This window comes from Ammodytes marinus (genome assembly GCF_949987685.1).
Source record: "Ammodytes marinus genome assembly, chromosome: 1".
Lineage (NCBI taxonomy): Eukaryota > Metazoa > Chordata > Actinopteri > Uranoscopiformes > Ammodytidae > Ammodytes > Ammodytes marinus.
In genome coordinates, this window is record NC_137230.1 from 23696928 (window position 1) to 23721783 (window position 24856).

The window sequence follows — 24856 nt, forward strand, 5'->3', positions numbered from 1 at the left end:
GCATTTAACAAGAGGGGGAATGTATCTGTTTAATGTGCAAGTAAAGTGTTGCCGTGAAGAAGGATTACAATTTACGAAGACACTATTAAACTAAACATCGGAGCAGCTACATGTCCTGATAAATGTGTTATTTTTGCAAAGTGGCCCGGCCCTTCGTAGATTTTTCTGTATGTGGCCCTCAGTGAAAAAAGTTTGGACACCCCTATTCTAAAGTCACGTCACTACTGATAGCAAGGCATCTGAAACTACGCAAAACATGTATTAGCTGTTGACGCAGTGTTGTACATTTTGGTTCTTACACTAGCCCAGATGCCAGGATGGTAGGAAGATTAGAGGGATATAGAATAAGTGAGGTGTGTTAATTATGCATTACCAACAAGCTGTTTAACATTACACATGCTTGAAACTGCAGCCATAATGTTAAAATATGTGAGCAACAAGGATAGTATCAGTGTCGATTCACAGTTAATTTGGAAAGCTCTTGCTGGGCTACCCAAAGCACCAGTTATGGAGCCATTGCATTGTGCACTAAATCTTGTTTACCTATCCCAGCTTGTTTCATATTGAGTCCTGCCTGAAATGTGCACTGAATATAAACCTCTTTTTTCCTCCACTTATGGAATACATTGCTGAGAATTTATATGGCAAATATCCAACACACTATAGGCCTTCAGGTTGCTCCTGTGATAGTCATTTCATTAGTCAAAACAACCTGCAAGGCTGACTTTAGGTAGTTGGCTAATGATGTATTAATAACACATTGAATAGAATAAAAAATTTGAAACAGCTACTGTATATAATGATGTGATACAAGATATTCAATGTAACACAGAATTCCAAGTTACATTTCTATGATGATCAGTAGAATCAGACATTTAGCTAAAACAAGCATGACCAAAACAGTCAAAAGGTGCCCATCAGAGATAAGTATTACATATTTCCATAAATGTTCTTAACTTTCAAGCCATTTCATTAAAATTCAATTAATTAAAAAGTAGCAAAGGGATGAAATGTCAATGACATTTCCAGGAGTGCTGGCAAGACATCAGCGTTTATTCTTTTTGATTGCTTTTCGGGGGGTATGAGTAAACATATTCAATTATCCTTGTCGAGTTTTTGATCACTATGGAGAACTGAAAGCAACAGTTTTTACAAGCGGATCTTAGTTTTGTTCTTCTCATGTGCACAGTGAACAGAAAGACAATACATATTCTTGCAACAGTACGCTGTTTCACTTATTGTCCTAATTTGTAACACACGAAAGGTATTGGTGGACAGACAAAACTGATGAAGCTGCCCATAATTCATAAAAGGCAAATGATACAGGTATACCCAATCCCTGCAACCAAAATGTTAAACCTTTTTTTTTTTTTTTACTTTTTATGCTTATTTTTATTTGTTTTATGCATTTAACATTTTTGTTTTATGCATTTAACATTTTCAATACGGTAAGGTCTGACTAGCATTTTATGCATTTTTATTTTATTTATTTTTATGTTTATTTTATCTTTTGCTCTTTGGTTTATTGCCTGTGATAAATGTGTTTTGTTTTATATTTTTCTTTATTTTGTGACTGTAAAGCACTCTGAGCTGCATTTTATGTATGAAGGGTGCTATACAAATAAAGATTATTATTATTATTATTATTATTATTAATAAAGTAAACATTACTCATTTCTGAAGATCAGATCTAGGATGCACTTTAGCAGTAGCCTTTACAGAGGCCTGCCATTCTAATTAGGGATCTCAATTCCTCTGCAGGCTTATTGTATTGTATGTAAAAGTTTGGGAAATTAGGACCCGGAACGGTTGTGACTTACACCAATCGGGTGTGTTTTGTATATTTGTAATGCTTTTGTTGGTAATTGACATTTTAAACAAGTATGTTTTTTGTCAAAACAAAAATCTGCTTGGCATTATATTGACTTTTCATTTGAATTATGAATAGCTTCCTCTATTTATCATTACAATGTGAATGGCCCCTGTAAGTCCTCTAATGGCCACTCAGCTGATGGCGGCAGACTATAAGGTATACTCATGATGCCCGTAAATTGTTCCTTGTTCTGACATCAGCTAACATGCACAGCAAATGACTAGACTGCCAGATCTCAGTCCTCCCTTATCTTTAAGCACACTCCCTTTTTATTACTCTACCATGATTAATGCCCCCCCTCCAACAACAGTATACACCACAAGTTGCATATCTTATGTAAAGACACTCAATGAGCCTTCTCAGGTGGGTTTGAGGGTCAGGCGGAGTTTAAGACCTCCCATCACCACAAATCCTCTCATGTCCTTCTGAGGCTTATCACAGCTGAAAAGGAATAAATTACAGGCTGGGCAGAACCACAAGCCCCTTTTGACATCAAACTCCAGCCTTTGTATCACGGTTATTTATCAGCCTTCTCTAGTCTTTCTTATCCACAAAACCCTGAACCCCAGCTTTACTCTCACAATTACCTCACTTACTCCAAGCAAGGTAAAATGAATGTGACTCAACCAATCTTAACTTCTCAGCTGGCATGAAACTTTCTCTATATATCGCTCAAGCAGAACACATGAGGACCAGGGGCGTTTATAGGTTTGTAAAATATCCAGGGCTTAGCCCAAGAGGGAAAAGGACAATGCATGCGCAATGCAATTTTTTTTAATGCTTTAGTGTGCATGCAAATTTTTTCATAATTCTTAAGCCTACCTAAATAAACAAAATAGTCAGTTTATTATAGATTTAAATAGCTACCTGACTGCTGTGCTGCTTATCCCCAGACATCTAAAGTTCCATTCAAGTTATTTCAGGGTAAAATTAATACAAGCGAGACAGACCTTACATTACCTACAGTATATAGATCTGACTGTTTACTGCAGTTGTCGTGCGGTAATCGAGGGGCGTTCATTAACGGTCGGAAAGTTGAAAAACATTCATAATCTTTATTTTTTTTTCTACGAAGAAATTCTATTTGGGGCTAATAAAATAACATCCAGGGCTTTAGCCCTGATTAAAACAGCCTAGCGACGCTACTGAAGATGACCAAAGTTTATTTTCTTTTACATGATATAAATTTGCCAACACACAAATGCTGCTACAGTCTTCACAGATGCTTGCATTAGAATTCTGTGGGGATGTATCCCAGTGACATGTAATACATCATAGTCACCAGGAGGCACTTCCACTGCAGGGTTGACGTAAAAATATGGGCAGGGCATATTTCAATGTTTAACGCAATACTCTTCATCCTAAAAATGTCCCCTGAAGTATGTGCAAGACATCATGCATTAAAAGACACTCATACGCTGGTACAGTAAATGCATTCAATACACCACCAACCCCCACCTGCCAACACACTCACACACACACCACACGTTGCACATCAGGGTCATAGAGTCTTCGCATCATGGGATATTTGTAAAATGTGATATGAAGGGGATTGGGGAAGTGTGTTTGCGTATATATGTGTGTGTTAAGGGACTGGAGTGTTCTCACCTCGTGCAGTGAGCCATGCAGGGAGGCTGAATGCCCTTGACCAACCTTGTATTGTGCTTTTATGAGAGGGTATAAATCATCATGATGTTTTTTTATTTTATTTTATAAATGCTGCTGTTTTACAATGTGCAGCCAGATTGAAAAGGCAAATGTGCACCCCTAAAACACAGTCTATTACTGTACAAATACTGTCTGAAATGCAATGCAGCTGAAAATAATGAAAGGATGTATGTGTTGTCCTATGTCAGATTGGAGAAACAATGAAAAACATTTTCAGCGGACACGTTAAAATGAATTACTCTTGTGGGGAACATAAACATAGTGCTCTGTATTTGCAGGTGAATGAAAAATACAGAAATTATCATATTGATTGCTTTGCCCCTGATTGAGGAGATTTCCATCTTTATTTCATAAATTGTGCACATACAAACAAAGGCTGGGAAGAAGAGGAGTGTAATGACATCCACTGAAACAGACGCTTCGTCTAGACACACAGTTTTCAACAGAAACCATGAAAGAAGAGCAGCTCAAACCTACTGCTCTCTACAGTGTAAACAGCACAGGCCCAAACCTCTTCACTCAACATCACATTTGCTCGCTTCTGCTCCCACTCATATATTCATTTATTCATGTGTTTATCAGAACTCTGTGGCTTACATTGCCATTTTCTCCCCATAATGGTGAGAGAATACATTTCAACAGTGGAATGGAAATAATCATGGATCCCATGAAAAACCCAGATACACTTTTTTTGGGAGCTGGAAAATATAGTATGGAGAGGAAATGAGGAGAGCATCAAACTGAAAGGCCAAAATTAGCCTGTTTTTCATATAGCTGTCTGTCAAAATATTAAAAGAAGATGCAACTGTAAGGTTAATTAACATCCTCAAAAGTGTGTGGAACTTTTCCCATGAGATGTTTGTGCACAGCTGCATTATTTTATTATTATTATTATTATTATTATTATTATTATTATTATTATTATTATTATTATTATTATTATTATTATTATTATTATATATTTTGTAAAGTAGGAGATATAAGGGAGATTTGTATTTAACACAACCACACAGACATTGAATGATCTACTTTATTAATCTTGTCTTTCCCTTCAGTGTCCACATAAACTGTACTTATAGATGACAGATAGTGGTTCACGTGGTATACATCTCTCTAAGTTATGCGTTTGTTCAACATATCCTCCAAGGTGGGTTTGTGATCCTGACTGTCAATACCTAATTATGCAGGGCTCTGTAACTTCCTGCCTTAAATATCTCCATCTCAAACACTAGTGGGCAGTCACATTCCACAGGTTGAGTGTGTGCTATACCTGGATAGCAGGGGCTCCGTACCCTTGAGAATGAGGGGGTTACAACCATTGAATGACCATTCAAAGTCGTTGTGGAGTTTATTGGATATTAATTAGGATACAAGGAGGAGGGGCTGGAAGGGGGTACGAGAGAGGAAGCAAACACCCTTCCCAAATGTGAGAGAAAAGAGAGGAAACACAAGAGTAAAGAATCAAGAGGGGCTAATGTAATTTGAATAATGTTTATTATGCATGTGTGTGTGTGTGTGTGTGTGTGTGTGCACCACAACATTTAGCATACTATCTTGTGTTTGAGTTGGAATTCATAGCTGTATCAATGCTGCCATTTGAAACTTTGAATTTTAACATGGATTACTGTTATTACAGAGCCCCATGGTAGAGGGAAACATCAAACCTTGTCTACACAGATATTTTTTAATTAATTTTTCTCAAAAATTTGATGTTGAAATTTGATATTAACAACATAACTCCGAGAAAAACATGTTTTTTGAGGATCCCTATGATATTCCGCCCGCCCGCCTACTTCCGGGCAAATTTAATTTTCCCTTCAGTAGTCAGTCTGGGTGTACAGTGCATTTTCCAGCTTTAGCCGGAGAATCTACAGTCGTCCAATCAGCGAACAGAGCGAGTGGCTGAGAACGATGACGTCGAAGTTGCGCTCCAGTTTCAGTTGAATGCTGCGTTCCTTTATACTAAGAAGGAGATTTCCGACTTGGTAGTTCTGAGTTCCGACCTGTCTGTGTTCCAGTGCATCTGCTCGCGAAAGTATGGACGCCTACAACCTTTCTCATCCAAATAACTAAACGTTAGGCTCTAGCAAGTTACCGGTAGATTCATAGACTACAATTATGTAGTGAAGTCGGAAATTTCCGAGTTCCCTGTCCAACTGGAACACACCGTCAGAAGCCGGCTCATGACACACGTGACGACCAAACGTGATGCGATTGGTTGGCTAATCCAGAGTGGCACTGGGCAGATCCAATAGTTTTAAACTTCGACAGACACCCGCCTCCAAGTGAGTGAATGTTTGCCTATTACAGCACTTCCAGACCTTCTGTACAAATTAAATGAAGTACGATGGTCTGGTTGGACCAGGCTAATATTTTGATATACAAGTACACAAATCTGCATGTTGCATTTTTTGCAGGTTAGAAGATTAGAGGTTATGGCATTGATTTATGGATGGATTCCAACTTTGGACCTGACTTCTTTCCTTCCCACTTTCATCTTTGCCTTCCATCCTCATCACAAGGTTAGGTGTTACATGCAACATTTATGAGGTACATCTGGTTTATTATAGACTCTAGATTATACCGACTGAGAATTTTATTTTTCATCTTCTGAATTTTTATCCTGCTTTCGTCTTTAATGTCAAACTAAATCTCCATACTTCCAGTTCAAGCTTCAACAATTTCAAGACATGGATGACACATCGATAACTTCACAAATGTTCTATAAATTAGCTAACTATGTTCTTAACTCCAATCAGCATGACCAGTTTATTTTATTCTGAAACAACTTAATGACTGAATTTTGGATCTCTGAGAGCAGCTTGACTTCAAGCAGATATTATGCTCGGGCATGCAATTATATGGTTGCACTGCCTTTCTTGCTTCAAATTTCAATTTGTGTCATGTGCCAACCACTTACAAAAGCGTTGGTAATACAATTATTTGGTCCGAGACTCTCTCCTAAGACAGCGTATAAGGGCCATTTTGAAAAGAGACGGCAGTACTTTTTACTGAAAAGGGAAAAAATACTATATAAATTTCCCACATTAAAGTTGGACATTATCAAACAAAAAGTGGTCCAAATCTATATTTTCCTCTTTTCTGAAATTGCTTGTTTCTGTCCACCTGCATGGTGTGCAACTTTGATGAAAAAATCAATAACATTTTAGTCTGTGAGTAACACAAGCTAACTAGCATGCAATGCTTTATTAACTGTAGCCAAACTAGAGTTGTGTATGAAGTGCCAGGTTGTTAGTGTTCTTCAATTCAATTGCTTGAATGAGCTATATAATAGCAAGAGCACATCCGCTGTTGTAGCCTATTGCTTTATAAACCGCCAAAAACCGCAACTCCGCTGTGTTAAAATGCTTTCTTCTTTATATATTTCCACCGTTTAAAGCTGCTGTTTTGTTATTTTTTATTTGTAAAAGAGCAGACACTGAGTGTTTTAATGTGTTATTTGTTATAGCCCTGCTTAGTGTTTTCATTAAATATCTGTATTGGCTGCATCACCCTATTATTTACTGTGGTATGTGGTTTGCCACTTAATATGCCGTGGCATGTCACTGCGCCCTATCGGTTCATGCCACTCATTACATGGCATTGTCACAACACTACACCCCATGGACGTATAAACCCATCAATCCAATTTTAAATACATTATTTCTGTAAGGCACTGAAAGGAAAAGTAGATGTCGTTAATACCTCGGCCTTTATTCAGAGAAACGGCGTTGGTGGTAGGTTTGATGAAGAAGAAACAGCTTGAAGCAGTTGAGGGGGTTTCAAGAACAATTCTTTCATTTAAACAACAAAACTCACACTGCAGTGTGACAGCTCCTGGCACCTCCTGATTGGCAGGCTGCCATGAGCTGATTGCTGATCCTCTCCACCCATGCTGGCTGCTCTCCTGAGCTATAACAGCTGCATGAGTCAGCCACTTGACTCCCTCCCTTGACGTATGGTTTGGTTTGGTTGGTTTTGGTTTGTTTTAGTTCAGACCTGCAAACTCATAGGAGGTGAAAAAGGTGACAAACACCCGTCCCTTCTAGGGGGGTCGGGTGTTTTTCACTGTCCAAACGATTGGCTATTGGTTAAAACGATTGGCTATTGGTTAAATACCATTCACACAACCAGAGTTCTCCACTATTGCCTCCAATGTCCAGCTGGGTGAAAATAATAGCCAGCTGAGATCCTGACCCTCCTAGGGGGGTCCGGGGGTATGCCCCCCCGGGAGATTTTTTTTAAACTTTTTAACCTTCCTCTCGTGTTAGGGTCGCCACCGACCCGTTTTGGTTTTCAAATGCATAAAAGAACCACTTACATTTTGTTTATTGCTTCAAGATTTCTTGACTTTGTCAGGAACCTCTATTTCAACAAAATAAAAAAAATAAAAAATGTTTCACTTAATTATAAAATGCTCTGGTGGAAATTATAACACTGGTGGTGTTAGGGTCGTTTTCGACCCAGTTATAGAATAAGATGTAAAAAACAATAACTAGAGACAAAACTGAAATCATAAGTGCACTGTCAGCCAACACAATGACAGTCAGCTCCTCTCCCAATCATGTGAGCTCTGGGGGGGGTTCTCATTTTAACTTTTTTTGCCCTTATACCTGCATAAAAGCGAAACAAACAGACGGGCATATCCAGACATGTGAGGTCAATTCAGTATAGAGTTGGTGACTTGCAGAGTGCACATCTCCTATTTGCAGTATTAAAAAAATAGGAGATATACAGTGAGTCAAGTTCTGGATCATGTTTTTGGTGAAAATGGCCACCTGATTCTAAAAATAAGAGGTGTCAGGTCTGCCGAAGCACTAAGGACAGAAAGATAAACGGATTGTGCTTTACCTGCAAGAAATATCTCTGCAAAGAACACTGAAAGTGTTGCTCTTTGCCACACATCTGAACACAACCAAACATATGCACACAGAGACTTTTACTCTGTTTTTTTTTACTAGTTTTGGAGCTAGTCATTAATTTCGATTGGTTTGATTTGTTGATTGGTTGTTGTTTATTTGACCTTACAAATCTATATTTTGTGTTGTGACTTGTTCTGGTTTTCATTATATGTTTGTATAATGCTGAAATAAAAGTTTTTTTGCTGTTTTCTGAAATAAATATATATGGGTCGTAATTGACCAGTAACACCATAGATGTTAAAAAGGTCAATAATATTAATATGAAACAATAAATAAAACAAATTTAGTTAAGAAATGTGTTCTCATACCCCTCAGTAATAATCAGGTAACACAACAACCAAATATTTATTTATATGATTCTCTTAAGGTTAATTTTCCCATTTTTTTTTATTGAAATTGAGGCGCATACTGACAAGAAAAAGGCCCAGCCGCCTACACCAAAAATATTAAAAACAATATTTTCATGGATAAGGAAGCCTAACAAGGTAACCAAGAGATGAGAAACAAACTGGATGATAGATAATTGTTTTTAGTGTTTTTTGCAGCTGATTTCAGACACGGGTCGAAACCGACCCGCTAACACCATGGATGGTAGCAGAAGGTTAACACAGGAGGAAGGTTAAAGTGAAATGCATGAATCTGGTGCACTTTGAGAGGGAAATTAAGAGGCTAAATCTGAGGAATTTTGTGTGAACAAATAATTTGGAGACACTGGGTCGGATGAATTAGAAGCTTCTTGGATTTTCCATTAAAATGTTCATTTAAAATAAAATATTATGCAGGGTCCTCTGGGTTGGGCTTGGTGCTCTTTTTCTTTTATGGGACATATTTCTCTGTAATATAATGAATACATTTAAATGCAGTGAGAGGAATGAAGCAGAAGAACTCTGTTGTCCAGCTATCTTTTTTTCCACAGATGAGGCTGAAGTAGGTTATACAGTGCATGGGCATCTGAGCCCCATTTCCAAATGTTTTTAAATAAACTCAATACACACTGGACGTGAACGTGACGTGATCAGTTAAACTTGGATTACCTCCCAGATGAACTGATTAAATTATTGGGCTATTAACTAGGCTATCTAGATCAAAACATTGTATTATTTTTTTTGTATGATATAATAATATGAAGTTAATATCAAACACACAAACTAAAAAATAAAAATAAATTGGGGGGGCGGGGAGGGGGCCTGTCGGTCGGCTCTGATTGTGAGCGCACTGCAGACACTTCATTTCTGCAATGTGCGCTCATTAAACTGTCAGCTTCACTTAAGAGTCCTGTGTGGGTCAACAGTGCAGTGCAAACTCTGCAGCATAAAGTTATAACATTCGTCTACGACCGTGATGTTAAATCACCTTCACACAAAGTCTCCGCCCCAGCAAAGCAGCGAGTCGATCGCTGTGACGGTGAAAATCACCGGGACCCGGGAAACCCAGTGAGCGAGTGAGACGCCGCTCAGAAAAAACTCTGTGGTTTGATGGATGAAATCAGTCGGGGATATCCTGCCCGTTAACTTTGTCTACGGGAACGGCTTCCGCGATCTTTTTCTATGTCTCGAGTCTAACAGAGAGCCATGTCGGCAAACTGACAGCGCGACAGCGTGAGCTGCGTCCCTCCGTATAGTTTCTGTTTCAGTAGGCTGTTACATTAACCTCTGAAGCATTGACAGTGTTTAATCAAAGCCTCTAATTTTTTATTATCAAAAGGGTTTTGATTGAGACTTTTAGCCAATTCTAAAGTCTGAACACACAGCGGCAGCAGTGATGCCTGTGCCCGATCTTAACGCTGATTGGACAATACTCATGACGTCTACCAAAGATGTTTTATTGCCAAGATAACGATATTCCCTCGTCTCACACTACGGTAACTCGCCCACACAGTCCAGTCTGGGAAGCGCTGGCTGACTTCTCTGGCAGCTGCCGCTACCCCCCCCCCCCCCTCCCAAAAACAAAAACTCTTCGGATCTATACGATTCACGTGGGTCATATATTTTGATTCTAAACGGCGATTTTCGCCGAAAAGCGACGAGTTTGCAGGTATGTTAGTTAGTGCTGCTTTACACACCCCATACACTCTTCACTCACACAGACACCGCACTCACTACTGATTACTGACATTCACACACTCTTTATTAGTTTACTTTAAACTTGGTTAAATAAATTATAATTTGGTAAAACTACCTTTCTTGTGTGGTATCCTCTTTTGTCCTTCCCTTGAGCCGGGATGTGACATGGGGGCTCGTCCGGGATTTGAACCCGGGACCTCTCGCACCAAACAAAGCCAATAAAAAGTTAAAGTGTTGTAGCAAAATCAAATAGAGGAAGATGCATAGGACTAACTAATGAGAACGTTCCTGTCAACTCAAAAACCCTGTCCCTCTCTTGCTGCGTGGCTGCCTTTAACCTGAGAATCTAAGTGAGCTGATTGGTAATTAAGGTCAACAAAATCTGCCCTCCTTGTCTCTAATTGGTGGACTCTGAACTACCCTAAAGAGGGCATCTGTAGAAACCATCACCTACAAGGAATGTCCAGCTCGGCGCCTGTGGGTCTCCTTCTGAGCTTTAGAACAACAATGGTTGCGTTCCGAATCGCATACTCTTTCTTTTTTCTATTCTACATACTACATCCGACGATAAAAAGAATCTAGTTAGGATGCAGTAGACATACTATTGGGACATACTTTTCTCTCTTATTTCATCATAACATTGCGCCTTGATCTTGCCTCTTGCTTTTATATCCGTCGCATCCCCGTTTGTTTTCATAACATGGACCTATAGGCTTCGTCGATGTTACGTCACTTCACGTGCGCACTGGATTGTGGGTCAGAATCGCCCAAATAGGATGCACTTTTCAACACTAACAATCTTGGCCGCATGAAGTAGACCATCCGGGTATTCTAACCATCCTAAATCTGGCTACAAGAATCGGGACATCCTAAATCTTTTTTCTACATACTATATAGTAGAAAGTATGCGATTCGGAACGCAACCAATGTTGGACAGTGGCCGGTAAATTATCCACGCTTTCCCAGGTTTGGAGTAAACACAAACCAGACTGTGTTAATTTGAACTCATAAAACAGTCATCCCTGAGTCTGTTTTAATCTATACAAAGCTAGTGATATACTGAAGTTTACCCTAGAGGCTTCACAGCTAAGAAGCCCACATTCCTATTTGTACTCACTTCTATAGCGGAATGAGAAGCTCAAGTCAGTTCTCATAAGACGGTATTATAAAACAGTATAAAAAATGTGTTAGTAACATAATACACCACATAGACTATAAATAATTCACACACAACATCAAAGTGTGGCAAAACAAAGGTGAAGTAGGCTACATTAACTTCAGGACAGCAAAACAATGGAAGAATACAGTGAACTGAATTAATTGTTGTTTGCCTTGGTTTCAATAGGGCTTTTGTGAAGTTACTGTAATTACAACCCCAGATTTTCTCCAAAATACATCACATGTGAGAGAAGATATTTGTTTTCAGGACAAAGGATGTCTTCAATGACACACACATGATAATAACTCTTTTTTGGAATAAGAAAACACCTCCCATGTTCCTTTGATGGGCAGAGCGACCGATGTACTGTTTGCCAGATGGCAGCAGGCAGAACAGTTTATTGCTGGGGCGATTGTGTGGTTGTAGACATCATCTATGGCTGGAAGCTCCTGGTTATGTACTGTACAGTTTTACCATCCTCTCTGTCTTACGTTTGAGGGCGGAATACCTGTCGAACCAGGTGGTGATGCAGCCAGTCAATATATTGTCAATGCTGCACCTGTAGAATTTGCAGTGTTTCATGGAATCTATGTTGAGCTTTCTCGGCCTGTGGAGGCAATAGAGCCATTGTCACGCTGTCTATGTGTTGATGTTGGTGTGGCTAGTCCAGGTTACATCATTGCTGATATGAACCCAGACAGACCTGAAGCTGCTGGCTCTTCATTGTAGCCCCGTCAATGCTAATGGGGGCATGTTCTTCTCCTTGATGCATCCTGTAATCTATAATCAAGATGTCAGAGCTCTGACCTCCAATTTGAGGACTGTCTCCTTGTTGTTGGTAATAAGGCTGATTACGGTAGTGTCATCTGCAAACTTAACAATGATGTTTGAGCTGTGGGTGACCATGCAGTTGTGCATGAACAGGGAGTACAGGAAAGGGCTGAGCATTGAATCCTGAGGGGTGCAGGTGTTCAGCGTCAGGGTGGGGGAGGCTGCATGGACGTCGATTTGGCTAAACGTGGGGGGGACAAACAGGCATTCTGGAGTGCATTTTCAAAAGTGGGGGGGACAATGAGGAAACATCTTTTTTTCTCTTTAGTGCAGGTAATGAACGGTTCTGAAAGACGGCATACCCGCTCACTAATGAATACAATGTATACAAAACACTGATGTCTGACACATTTGATGAAAAAAGCATTTTCAAAAAGCAGCGGACATATGAGCCACTAGCTGCTCCCCGTAGCCCAACTAAACATGACGTAAACAAAAGGAGCTTGGGAAGGTAGTTCCGACTGAGCACATCGAGCCGAAGCACGGCTGGACTGTCGCACAACAATATTACTCCGCCTCGGTCTCCATGGCAACCTAGCTAGTAGCATAGCCATGATCAGCTTCAATTACTTCTTGATAAACAACCAGTGACGTGCGGTGAGGTCAGTGAGTGGGTAGGCACTGAGTTCTGAAAGCCAGATTTCTCTAAACCTATATATTGTTAAATCAAAAACAATAAACAACAAACAGGCACGCACGGCCGATTTCAAATAAGTTCCTCCCTTTCTTTCTCTCTCTCACTCACTCACTCACTCACTCACTCACTCACTCACTCACACACACAGACGGGACGTATATGAAATGTCACGACGGTGACTTCAGGTTTGCCCGTAGCCTACTGCAGTTTGGTCTAAATGATTAAACATCGCATCCATCGACTTAACGGACCCGTCCCTCACACCGAGGGCCGAAAAAACGTAAGGCAACAAGTCAAACCTTCGCCGATTCAAACTACCGGTACTACTTCTATTCAACTTAAAAATAAAAGACAGCATTCATCATTATGTAGGACTACAGCATAACTGATGGCAACTCCACTCCATAAACTTTATCTTAATAGATAAAGTACCAGTAGCATATGCCCCATGGACCTGTCCAGCATCAGAATGTAACCATTTATCCACATTGCAGAGCTTAGGTTTGTCCGTCAGTAACATTGAAAACACAACTGCTCAATTGAATATAAAATGCAGAATGGATTGCACTCGGTATCAATTCATCCAACTTTATTATTAAATAAACCCCAAAAAAGTTTCATACTCACCAATCTGACTCCCTGGCTGTAGAAATAAGCAAGACGATAGTAATCCAGTGACAGTCTGACTGACAGCACAGCTAGCTAGCTAGCATCCTTCCGTTCATGTAGGCTACCTGTCCGTTTGAAATGCTCGAACATTGTTTGTCCCTGTTGCTGCTGTACACCGTCCAAGGCTGGCGCAGGCCTTTCTCTTGCTATTCATTCTGTTCCTTTTTAAATTATAATCCAATTTGTTAAAATTCCTCCAGTCTGAAATATCTGCGGGCACGGCAGCTGCAATGTTGACTTAAAAATCCGCGGGGGTAATGCGACGTGAATGAGCATAGCCAACGTAATGACGTTGGCCTAAGCTGCGTAAATGTCTAGTAATATCTCGATTTTAATTGGTCCATGAATGATATGTAATGTAAAGGCTTATGTGGCATACCATTTACGTAAAAAAGGCACAAAGAATTATGCTTATTTGCGTACATGTTAAATAATACAGAATCAAGTGCGCATGCGCGAAAACTTTTTTCTTGCCGTCCACAATGAATAGGCGCAAAGGCACTGATTCTTTGCCGTACACAATGAATGGGAAACAGCAAAGGCACAATATTTTTTTGGCATAATTTACTAACTGCCACGTTTCGAATCAAAACGTCTACACTTTTTTAAAGTATTCGCGGATTACATGTAAAGATCGAAATAATTAACAGTAACAGTAATAATACAAATATAAGTAATATTTATTTTTATTTTTTTGCACACGGCCACTGTAAACAACATCGTCAGTATCCATGTGCCGCGACACAAGCTGCTGTTAGTGTCCGATAGATGCAGTCATTAGTGGGCATAGAGGATGGTAATCCCTACAGTTTACACTTCACAACGGGACACTTAAAGCCACTCGCCGTTGTCTCTCTGCTGCTGATTGAAATGCATCAGTCTTCTCTGGTGTGCAAACTAGCGGAGACTTCGGAGCATGTTTTCTCTGGTGTGCAAACTAGTGTGTGTGTGAGAGAGAGAGAGAGACCTTAACGCTGTGTTTTAATACGGCTGGACGCACTCCATGTCTGGCTTAAAAAGTGGGGGGGACAAAATGAGTCTTGACGAAAAGTGGGGGGTACATGTACCCCCCATCCCCCCCGTAATCGACGTCTATGGCTGTGATGCCTATCTGCATTGCCTGGGGTCTGGCCGTAAGGAAGTTGGATGGCATTGGATGCTGAAATGCAGTCAATGAAAGGCAATTTCACACGTGTTCCTCTGGTCTAGGGGTTAGCGGGAAGTGTGTATTGTGAGGACGATGGCGTCATCTGTTGATCTGTATACAAACTAGTCCCAGGGAGTCAGTGAGGGAAGACATGACAAATGTTTTGACTAACTGCTCGATGCACTTCATGATGATGAAGATCAGTGCTACTGGGCTGTATTCATTCAGGTGTATTCTGTCTTTTTCAGGGACAGGGACAATGGTGTACTTTTTAAAACATGTTGGTACTATAGACTGGGGCAGTGACAAGTTCTGTAAACACAACTGCTAGCTTTGGATATTTTGAAATGCTCGATTTTTGAATTTGAATTCCATTTTCACAAGCTGTTATCCACAAAATTTAACAAAAAAGGGCATGAGATAATACACTTTATATCTAATGAATCTGGAATATATCCAACTTACACCTTTTTAATTCAATTACAGAAAACAATAAGCTTTTCCATGCTATTCTAATACTACGAGATGCACCTGTATATACACCGTTGCTACACTAAAGTTTCTTTGGGTTTTTTCTCTGTTTCTTTGAAGGGGGGAGGGGGGTTTACTGCTTTCTGGTCTGTGAGACAATGATAAATCACAAGTCAGGTGAAGATGAAAGCCTTCGGGGCCAAATTCCTTCCAAGTGGGGCCTTCATGAGTCGCCAGCATATCTTGAAAGGACTGGAACAGTCCTCAAAAACCAGAGTGAGTTAGTCTGATTGAATGTTTGTTGTGCTTCGACCCAAGAGGAGTATTGTATTGTGTCTATGTTTCAAATGACAAACATCCCTCTCTCTGCAGTCCCATCCAAAAAATCTTTCAGACTGCAGAGTAGTACAATTTTTCAAGACTGTCAATCAATTTGTTCCACATGACTTAACATTATTGTTTTCAGATTTGATTCTAATTTCTGCTTTTAAAACATACAAATGTATTGGGTTCTATATGTGTTTTTGTCTCAGATGGAATTATTTGAGTAACTAATTATGTTTATAGAAGACAAATAATGTATTATTTTTCTTTGATGGTGGGTTCTTCCAGTGATTTTTGCTTGGAGTCTTTAGTGACTCCATGTTTGTAAAATATGTCGGTAGGATGATGGTTAAAGAGGAGAAGGAGAAGGATGGTTACTAAATTAACCACACACAAAATCTTGGAAAGTATATCCATAAAACCTGTATGAACAATGGGAGTGTTTTATTCATAACAGGGTTTACATGAAGTCCATCAATCTTCTCTGAAACATCCTGGCACAAAGAACAATGAAATCTATGTTCCAGTAAAGGGAACGCTAAAAATTAATTAAAGGGATGCATGGCTGGACAAAATGAAAACTCTCTGTGAAAAGGTAGTATGGTGATGAATTTGCAGAATGTTTCTTTCTCTTTGCCTTCTAACTCGTTGCAATCCAAGTGTTGGGTTTATTTATAATCTTAAAGCTCACATATTATGCACTTTGCTGTCAATTTTATATGGTCTAAGTAGTCCCTAATACTTATTTTTTTAGATGTTTGCTGAAAAACCCTTCAGATCATTTATTGTAGCAAGCCTCTATACCCTGATTGTCCTCTGGTCTCAGGATGACCTATATTTGTGCGATCTGGCTGGCCCCTCCCACCTCTCTGCCGGGCTTTCTTTATATGTCCATGGGGCTCTCCCACCGTCTCTGCCGTGCTCTCGCGATACTAGAGAGACACTGCGTGACTGCGAACACAGTGTTTACCCGGAGCTAAGCCATAGCTGGTTGCTTGTCCCAAAGCTAATAGCTATACACCAGTCAGGCAAAACTACCAATATAAACTATTATTTTAGTTTCACCGTTTAAAAAAAAGCACAGGTAGCTTCCTATCCGTTGTGTTATTAAAAACGAGGCATTATTAGACTGCAAGGGGAAAGCTAAGTTAGTGTATTAAGAGCAAAACCTGGTGCTACAACCAAAGCTACATGGGCGCTGTTGTGCCTACAGCAGTGCTAAAAAGTACAATAGAAACCTATGAGGAAAAATGAGGCCTAGTTCCCCTTTTCAAAGCCTGATAAGGAACTCTTGGGGCCTACATGGGTAAAATAAAGCCTGGATTTGAGTTTTCTGGAGGCAAAACCCCCAGAACAAGGGGTCATAAAACGAAGGGACCCAGCCCTAGTTTCATCACACCTGATAAGGTTTTGTACCCCCATTGGCTGAGATCTTCCAGTCAACCATGTGACCATGCTATGATAAAACCAGCAAGCACCCCAAAATCACCGCCTTTTAGCAGTGGAGGCATCCACAAAGCGGGTGTTTGCAAACTTTAAACTGAGCTCACAGACTGCTTGCCTGCAGTCTTTACCTTCCCGGATCCGAAGGAAGTTTCACCCAGGAAACTTCATCCTACCGCGGCTGCTGAAACTCAGCCGTGCCTTCCTCCCTACCAGCCGGAGAAGAAGCCCAGCGTCACTGAACGCAACAGACAGTAAACTGCCTCGCCGCCTCCGCAAAAGACGCACGCCACTACTGGAGCAAGCCAGCTGACCGCAACGGGCCCCGTCTTTCCCCCAAGAAGCAAGATCGCTCCTCCACCGGCATAACAAGCAGGACCCTCCTCTAAACCTGCCGTGTGGACCACAGGATCCTAAACTACCCATCGCTTCTCATCACCGTCGGAGACGGTTCACAGTAGGCATTTGTCTGGGCTATAAATTAGGCTATAGATATCTATTTAGGTATACATTAACTTAAGGTTAAGGTACCGACTGACGAGTCGTTTTTCCCTTGTTAAATGTGATTCTGACAGCATTATTTTCATAATAATTGCCTAACTGCTCACTGTGGTTTTTCCTCCCGCTTTCCGGGAGATGTTTGATTGTTGTGATTGTCGCTACGTGCCAGATCAGCTGTTCCCCTCTGATAACTCCGAAGCAGCATCAGTTTTGTGAGACCACTCACAGACTGAATGACTGTAGGCTATACATCAAGGTGAACAACTAACGGCACTGAAAGTGGCGAGCTTTTACTTGATCTCCTCTTTCTTTCTCTCTCTTTATTCAAACTCTGTACATCCACACACCAACACATATTCTTACATTTGCGTCGCGATTGTTAAGCATATGAGTGTTTCCAAAGTTAAATTGAGTGGGTCGCGAGCGCTGACCCCCTTCACGTGACTTTAACGTCACACGTCACAGTTAGGACGTCTCCGCCACGTGATTGTGTCGCCATCGGTGACCCCCTTCACGTGACGAAAACGTCACAAGCTGTCCGCCATTTTTGGCTTTGGGCGGTGTCCACCCCCCTTCCTTTTTGACGCTCACACACGCTCACACACACACACAGTAGTACATACACATGTACTATAGCCTGTGGGTTTGATTCTAAACTGTTCTTATTATTGCTTGTGTTATGTCTGCTTTCTTAAATTAGATTAGTTTATGGTTATTGACTTATGTGTATCGTTTTAATCAACTTACCTAAGTAAATAAACCCTTAAATTTTGATTTTAAGAAGCAGTGTCTGTGATATTTGTGTCTTGTATTTCACTAATTGCTGGTAAATAAGGTCTATGCTCGAATATTCACTCCTTCATTATCTTAAATGTACATTGTAACCAACTTTGACATTCTCAAGATAAATCCCTTTAACATTATGAGACTGTTTTTCTGATTTGATTCAAAGTTCCCTTTTTCAAAGGGTGGTGCTCCGTAGGTATTAATAAGTAATTTGATTAGCTTGACTAATTTAATTGATCATTAATTAACAATTTTTCTTAATATTATAATTTCCTTGAAATTAATAATATTCTTGACTTTGACCAAATCTACCCCTTATGAATTCCCAACAGCGCTAACGCTAAAAATAAGACTCAGACGATTTAAACCAGTGAAAACAGTAGCTTCAAAGTGTGATTTCTACAGGAATATCTTCCCATCCTTTGTCATGTTAAAAATGAGTCATTTTGATTGATTGATTGATTGATTAAAACCTTTATTTATTCAAACTCGAAAGTCATTGAGGTTCCCCTCATTTACAACGCCGACGAGCGCACACAACACAACAACAATAACAACAGAGTGACAGAATAAAACAGAGAAACACAAAATCCTAGCAAGATAAAAAAGATCAAAAGAAATAAAAAATTACAATAAAAGAGCTTAAAAAATTAATTCAGTTTTTTTCAGACTGCTGTGAGGAATATAAACAGCGTGTTATGAGCAAAAGCTGGTTGCTTGTCCCAAAGCTAATAGCTATACACCAGTCAGGCAAAACTACAAATAAAAACTATTATTTTAGTTTCACCGTTTAAAAAAAAGCACAGGTAGCTTCCTATCCGTTGTGTTATTAAAACGAGGCATTAATAGACTGCTGTGGTTAAGATAAATTAGTGGAGTATGAGCAAAAGCATTCTGTGTTGGTGTATGTAACATTCAGGCTGTACTAAGGGCATCTTGTCGCTTAGCGGGGAAAACAACATGGCTGTCGCTCGGAAAATTTTCCATCGGATCTCGGGGCCGTGGACAAATAAGAAATGGGGGGGTGGGGTTATCATAGACTAGTGCACGGTGGACGTTTCTGGGGGGGAAGCATGGACATATAAAGAAAATATGGGGATGTGGATGTGCCGACTATACGTAATAGTCGGCGAGAATTCTGACTGGAGTATATTGGGGGGGAGGGGTGGGGGTTTCAGAAAGGGGGAGAGTGAGAAAAGGAGAGATTGTTATTTTTTTATATATTGTGGCAGTCTCTAGGCACACCGGATATGTTAGAACACATTTAAAAAGTGCATTTAGCATAATATGTGACCTTTAACAACCAGATTATTTTTATTATTATGATTTTAACACATTCATGCTATATTTTACATTTTAAGAACATATTTTCTCATTTATCGATCCCACCACCACTTCCACTTTTCTGTTGCAATACAGTGGAACAAAATAAGACAAAATGGCACCCAAAGCAAACAAATATGAAAAGCAAAAAAAATAATATGCTATTTCTTATGTGGGATCGATTTTATTAATTCAATTATGATACAGTATATTGGAATTTTGTATTTATGCTCACTGAGTGCACAGTTAGAAACCAATACAGATCGAGACAATGAGCCAGATGCAAAAAGAAACCTTATTCTCATCCTAAAACTTTGTTCTTTTCTAGCCAATGCTTAAAAAATGCTATCTTAACTGCAAAAACTTGAATTGTTCATTTATTTCTGATAAATGCCACCTGTTTTATGAGGTGGGGTCCATACAGTACATTTGATACATAAGGGCGGCGATACTAAATAGAACAAGAATGTTTTCACAATGCAGAGCTTTAAGTCTTGCTTTCAGAAATCAATAGACACAATCATTACTATAAATTAATGGTGTTTTTTAATATATCATTTTAATCATACAACTGCCAACAACACATTATTTAAACTGTGCCACACAGTAACAGAAACACAGAGTAAGTTTTCTGAAATTAAGCTCGACGCTAAAACCCATTTCTGCAACAAAGCCTCCTTGAATATATGACAGACGGAGGACATAAACGCAGTGGAAATATTTTGGATGAGAGAATATGGCTGCAGGATGATGTTACACTGTCAGGTCCAACAAAAGATGATCTGTGCGACCCTGAAGCAGCTGTTGGAGTGAGATAATTGGTCTTACAACCACTGAACTGTATTAGTTACAGCGCTTGCCAATAAAATCTGTCAAGTCAAGTAAAAAATTTGTTATATAGTGCCAAACCTTTTATTTTGGAACAAACGGGTGTTGTGGATTCAACAAAGCCCAGTTTTTCTTTTTGCATTAGCCGACTTGACGAAACCTATGAGTATCATGACAGTGGTTATCAACTTTATTTTTTACCAAATTTTCTTCTTAACGCTTTTATCTATGCGAATTCCACAAAAAAAAAGGCATTTCACATGTCAATTGAGCTTTCTTCTGAAGAAAATGGGACGGTCACGTCCTGCCTACTTTACTCAAAAGGTATGCATAATGGACAACTGTGAGGTATCTAACCCCTTACCAGTTAATCCCTCTTTTTAGTACACCCCCCAGGTGGATTATGAGATAATGGGCCCCTGGGCACAAACTCTTAAAGGGCCCCCCACTCCTCCCTATCCAGTCAGGTACACTGACTTTTCCACACAGATACATACAATTAATGGAAAAAAGGGGGTGGCTCACATTACCCGATGCCTCAGATTCCCCCGTCCTCCCCTATGTATATATTTATTTATTTATTTAACCTTTATTTATACTCAATGTATCAATTGAGGGGTGACCCTCATGTTTTGGGGAGTAAATAAACGTTTAATTGACAGATTGGACATTTTCATCATTGAGCCTATACCTTGTTCATTTGTCACTTTATTTCCTGTCCATGGATAGGACTTACCATAGCGTTTTTTTTAAATATATATATATATATATATATATATATATATATATATATATATATATATATATATATGTATGTATATATATATGTATATATATGTATATATATATGTATATATGTATATATATATATGTATATATGTATATATATATATGTATATATGTATATATATGTATATATATATATATATATTTTATGTTTTATATCACACTACCTACTACCACTCAATTTAATTTCCCTTCAGTAGTCAGTCTGGGTCCGCGGTATATTCGCGGGTTTTCTCCTGCAGATTTTTTACCTGTCCAATCAGCGAACAGAGGGAGTGGCTGAGGACAATGACCTGCACCAGTTTCAGTTTAAGTCATAGATAGTAAATAATATGGATGTAGCATCCAGGCTGACCTCAGTTATTCACACGGCATCCAATAATCCTAGTTTGTGTGTGTCGCCATTTTGTGAGATTTTTACTCCGCCTCACGTCGGGGGTAGGGAGATAGCTGACGTATACCTCCGAGGCAAAGTGAGGGACAACGGGCGGAGAGCTGTCACTCAAGGGATCACGCCAAAACATTTTACCTGGAGGACATTATACAACACCTGAACTCCTCCTCCTGTTGCCTTGACATTCTTCCCACAGGCTTCTTTAAAACAGTTTTTAGCTGTATGGCCTCAGATGTTCTACAAATTGTCAACATGTCCCTTCGGACAGGTGTATTCCCACAGGCCCTGAAAACAGCAGTCATCAAGCCACTCCTAAAAAAGAACAATCTAGATACATCACTCATGAACAATTATAGGCCCATATCTAACCTACAATTTTTAAGCAAAATCATTGAAAAAGCTGTTTATTAACAGCTAAATAACTACTTAGCAAAGAACAACTGCTTTGATGTTTTCCAGTCAGGATTTCGACAACACCACAGCACTGAGACTGCTCTGGTTAAGGTCCTCAATGACATCCACTTAAACACAGACAGTGGCAAAAGTTCTGTTTTAGTTTTACTGGATCTCAGTGCCGCTTTTGACACAGTTGACCACAGCATATTACTAGATCGACTAGCAAACTGGGTTGGACTCTCTGGAACTGTACTAAACTGGTTTGAATCCTACTTTAAGGACAGAGACTATATGTGTCAATAGGCAATTTCACATCTGAGCGGACACATATTGAATGCGGGGTCCCCCAAGGTTCCATTCTTGGGCCTCTTCTGTTTAACATCTACATGCTCCCACTAGCTCAGATTATGAATAAGAACAAATTATGCTACCATAATTATGCAGACGACACACAAATTTACATAACCATATCACCAGGAGACTACAGTCCGATACAAGCACTGAGTAAGTGCATTGAACAAATCAATGATTGGATGTGCCAAAATTTCCTTCAATTAAACAACGACAAAACTGAAGTAATATTCTTTGGTGCCAAAGATGAACAATTAAAAGTCAGTGCACAGCTTACATCTGTTATGCTAGAAACCACACACCAAGCCAGAAATCTTGGTTTTGTCATAGACTCCGACTTGAATTTCAAGAAACACATTAAATCAATTAATAAGTCAGCATAGTACCACCTTAAAAACATATCAAGAATTAAAGGACTTATGTCTCAGCAAGATTTAGAAAAACTTGTCCATGCATTTATCTTTAGTAGACTTGACTACTGTAACAGTGTCTTTGCAGGCCTTCCAAAAAAATCTATCAGACAGCTTCAGCTAATTCAGAACGCTGCTGCTCGAGTCCTCACTAGGACCACAAAAGTGGATCACATTACCCCAGTTCTGAGGTCTTTACACTGGCTTCCTGTCACTCAAATAATTGATTTCAAAATACTGATGTTGGTTTATCAAGCACTAAATGGTTTAGCGCCAAAATACATTACTGATCTGCTGATACGTTATGAACCGTCCAGAGCCCTTAGGTCGTCTGGGACAGGTTTACTTACAGTCCCAAGAGTTAGGACTAAACGAGGAGAAGCAGCTTTTAGTTTTTATGCACCAAATATCTGGAACAAACTCCCAGAAAACTTGAGGTCTGCTGCAACCCTCAGTTCTTTTAAATCGAGTCTGAAGACTTTTCTGTTTCCATTTTAACCTGTACTTTTTATTTTATTTAAATGTTTTACTTCTTTTCATTCACTTTTAAATGTCTTCTAATGTGTTTTATGTATTTTAATCTTGCCCCTGTAAAGCACTTTGAGTGGCCTTGTGTTTGCATTGTGCTATATAAATAAATTTGCCTTGCCTTGCCTTGCCTTTAACCTTCGATGAAATAAAAACTAGCGTGGTCCAAAAAAACAGTGTTGTCATGGAGATATGACCTAAACATACAGACTAAATTGGTTTTGTGGACCAGGCTGTAAATAGGTTTAATAAGACTTTGAAAACGGCCTATCTAACAAGTGAGTCAAAGAAAAACTGCTCGGTCTTGGCACCACCCCCCAGTGGCACTTCCTGGTTACTACAGTTGTGGTCACTTCCTTATCGGATGCTGGTACAAATCGCTGAGGTTGGGACTTGGTTTAAGTCAGAAGCCGGAGCACCAAACGTTATGCCATTGGTTGGCAGATTCAGAGTGGCTCTAGGCAGATCCAAAAGTGGGAAACTTCAATAGACACCCGCCTTCAAGTGAATTTACGTTGTTCAATCGAGCAATTCCAGACCTTCTGTACACATAAAATAAAGTACGATGGTCTGGTAGGACCAGGCTAACATAAATCCTGGAAAAGTGTTAACTTTATCCATCTTTGTGAAGGCAAACAGTTGGGAAAACATTGTGCTTTTTCTCTGTACTTTCAATTACCTTGTGTTTTGTATTTAATTTTGACTAGAATATCTCAGAATACAACACTACAGTCTAGTAATTTACCACATATTTGACAAAACACTGCTCCAACACTTTCCCAATAAAAACTTAACCATTTTACAGACCATATGAGTAGTATGCATTGCATGGCTATTGCATACTCAAGTGAGTATTCTTAACAACAATAATAATCCCAATGTAGCTACTCCCTGAAACCAAGCTTGTTGCACGAGACAGTACTCTGCGTAGTTTGTTGATCATTAATAACTTTTGAAAGGTATGTAAGTCTGACTTCCTTACTTTGCCCATGTGGAAACGGAAATGGTGTCGTTTCAAAGCAGTCCTCTGTGCCATCGTAACCATTACAGCAGCTTTTCAATTCATCCTGTAAAGTGTATCTTTTCGGGAAATTCCATTCCAAGACCCAATATTGATAGTCTTTTGTGTCCATATTATATCCATTATTGACTGGGCATTCCCATTATGCAAGCCAGTCCCCGTTGATGGGCAATAGCAGTGCTGCATGGCAAACATACTCAAACAAGCTAAGCTAACACTAGCATTTCCCAGAGAATTTTTTTTCCTTCTGAAATCGTGCTAATGTCGTGTTATAGAGTGAAGGGAAACAAAAAAATCTATTCTGCCTCTGTCTCTCTCCCCATAC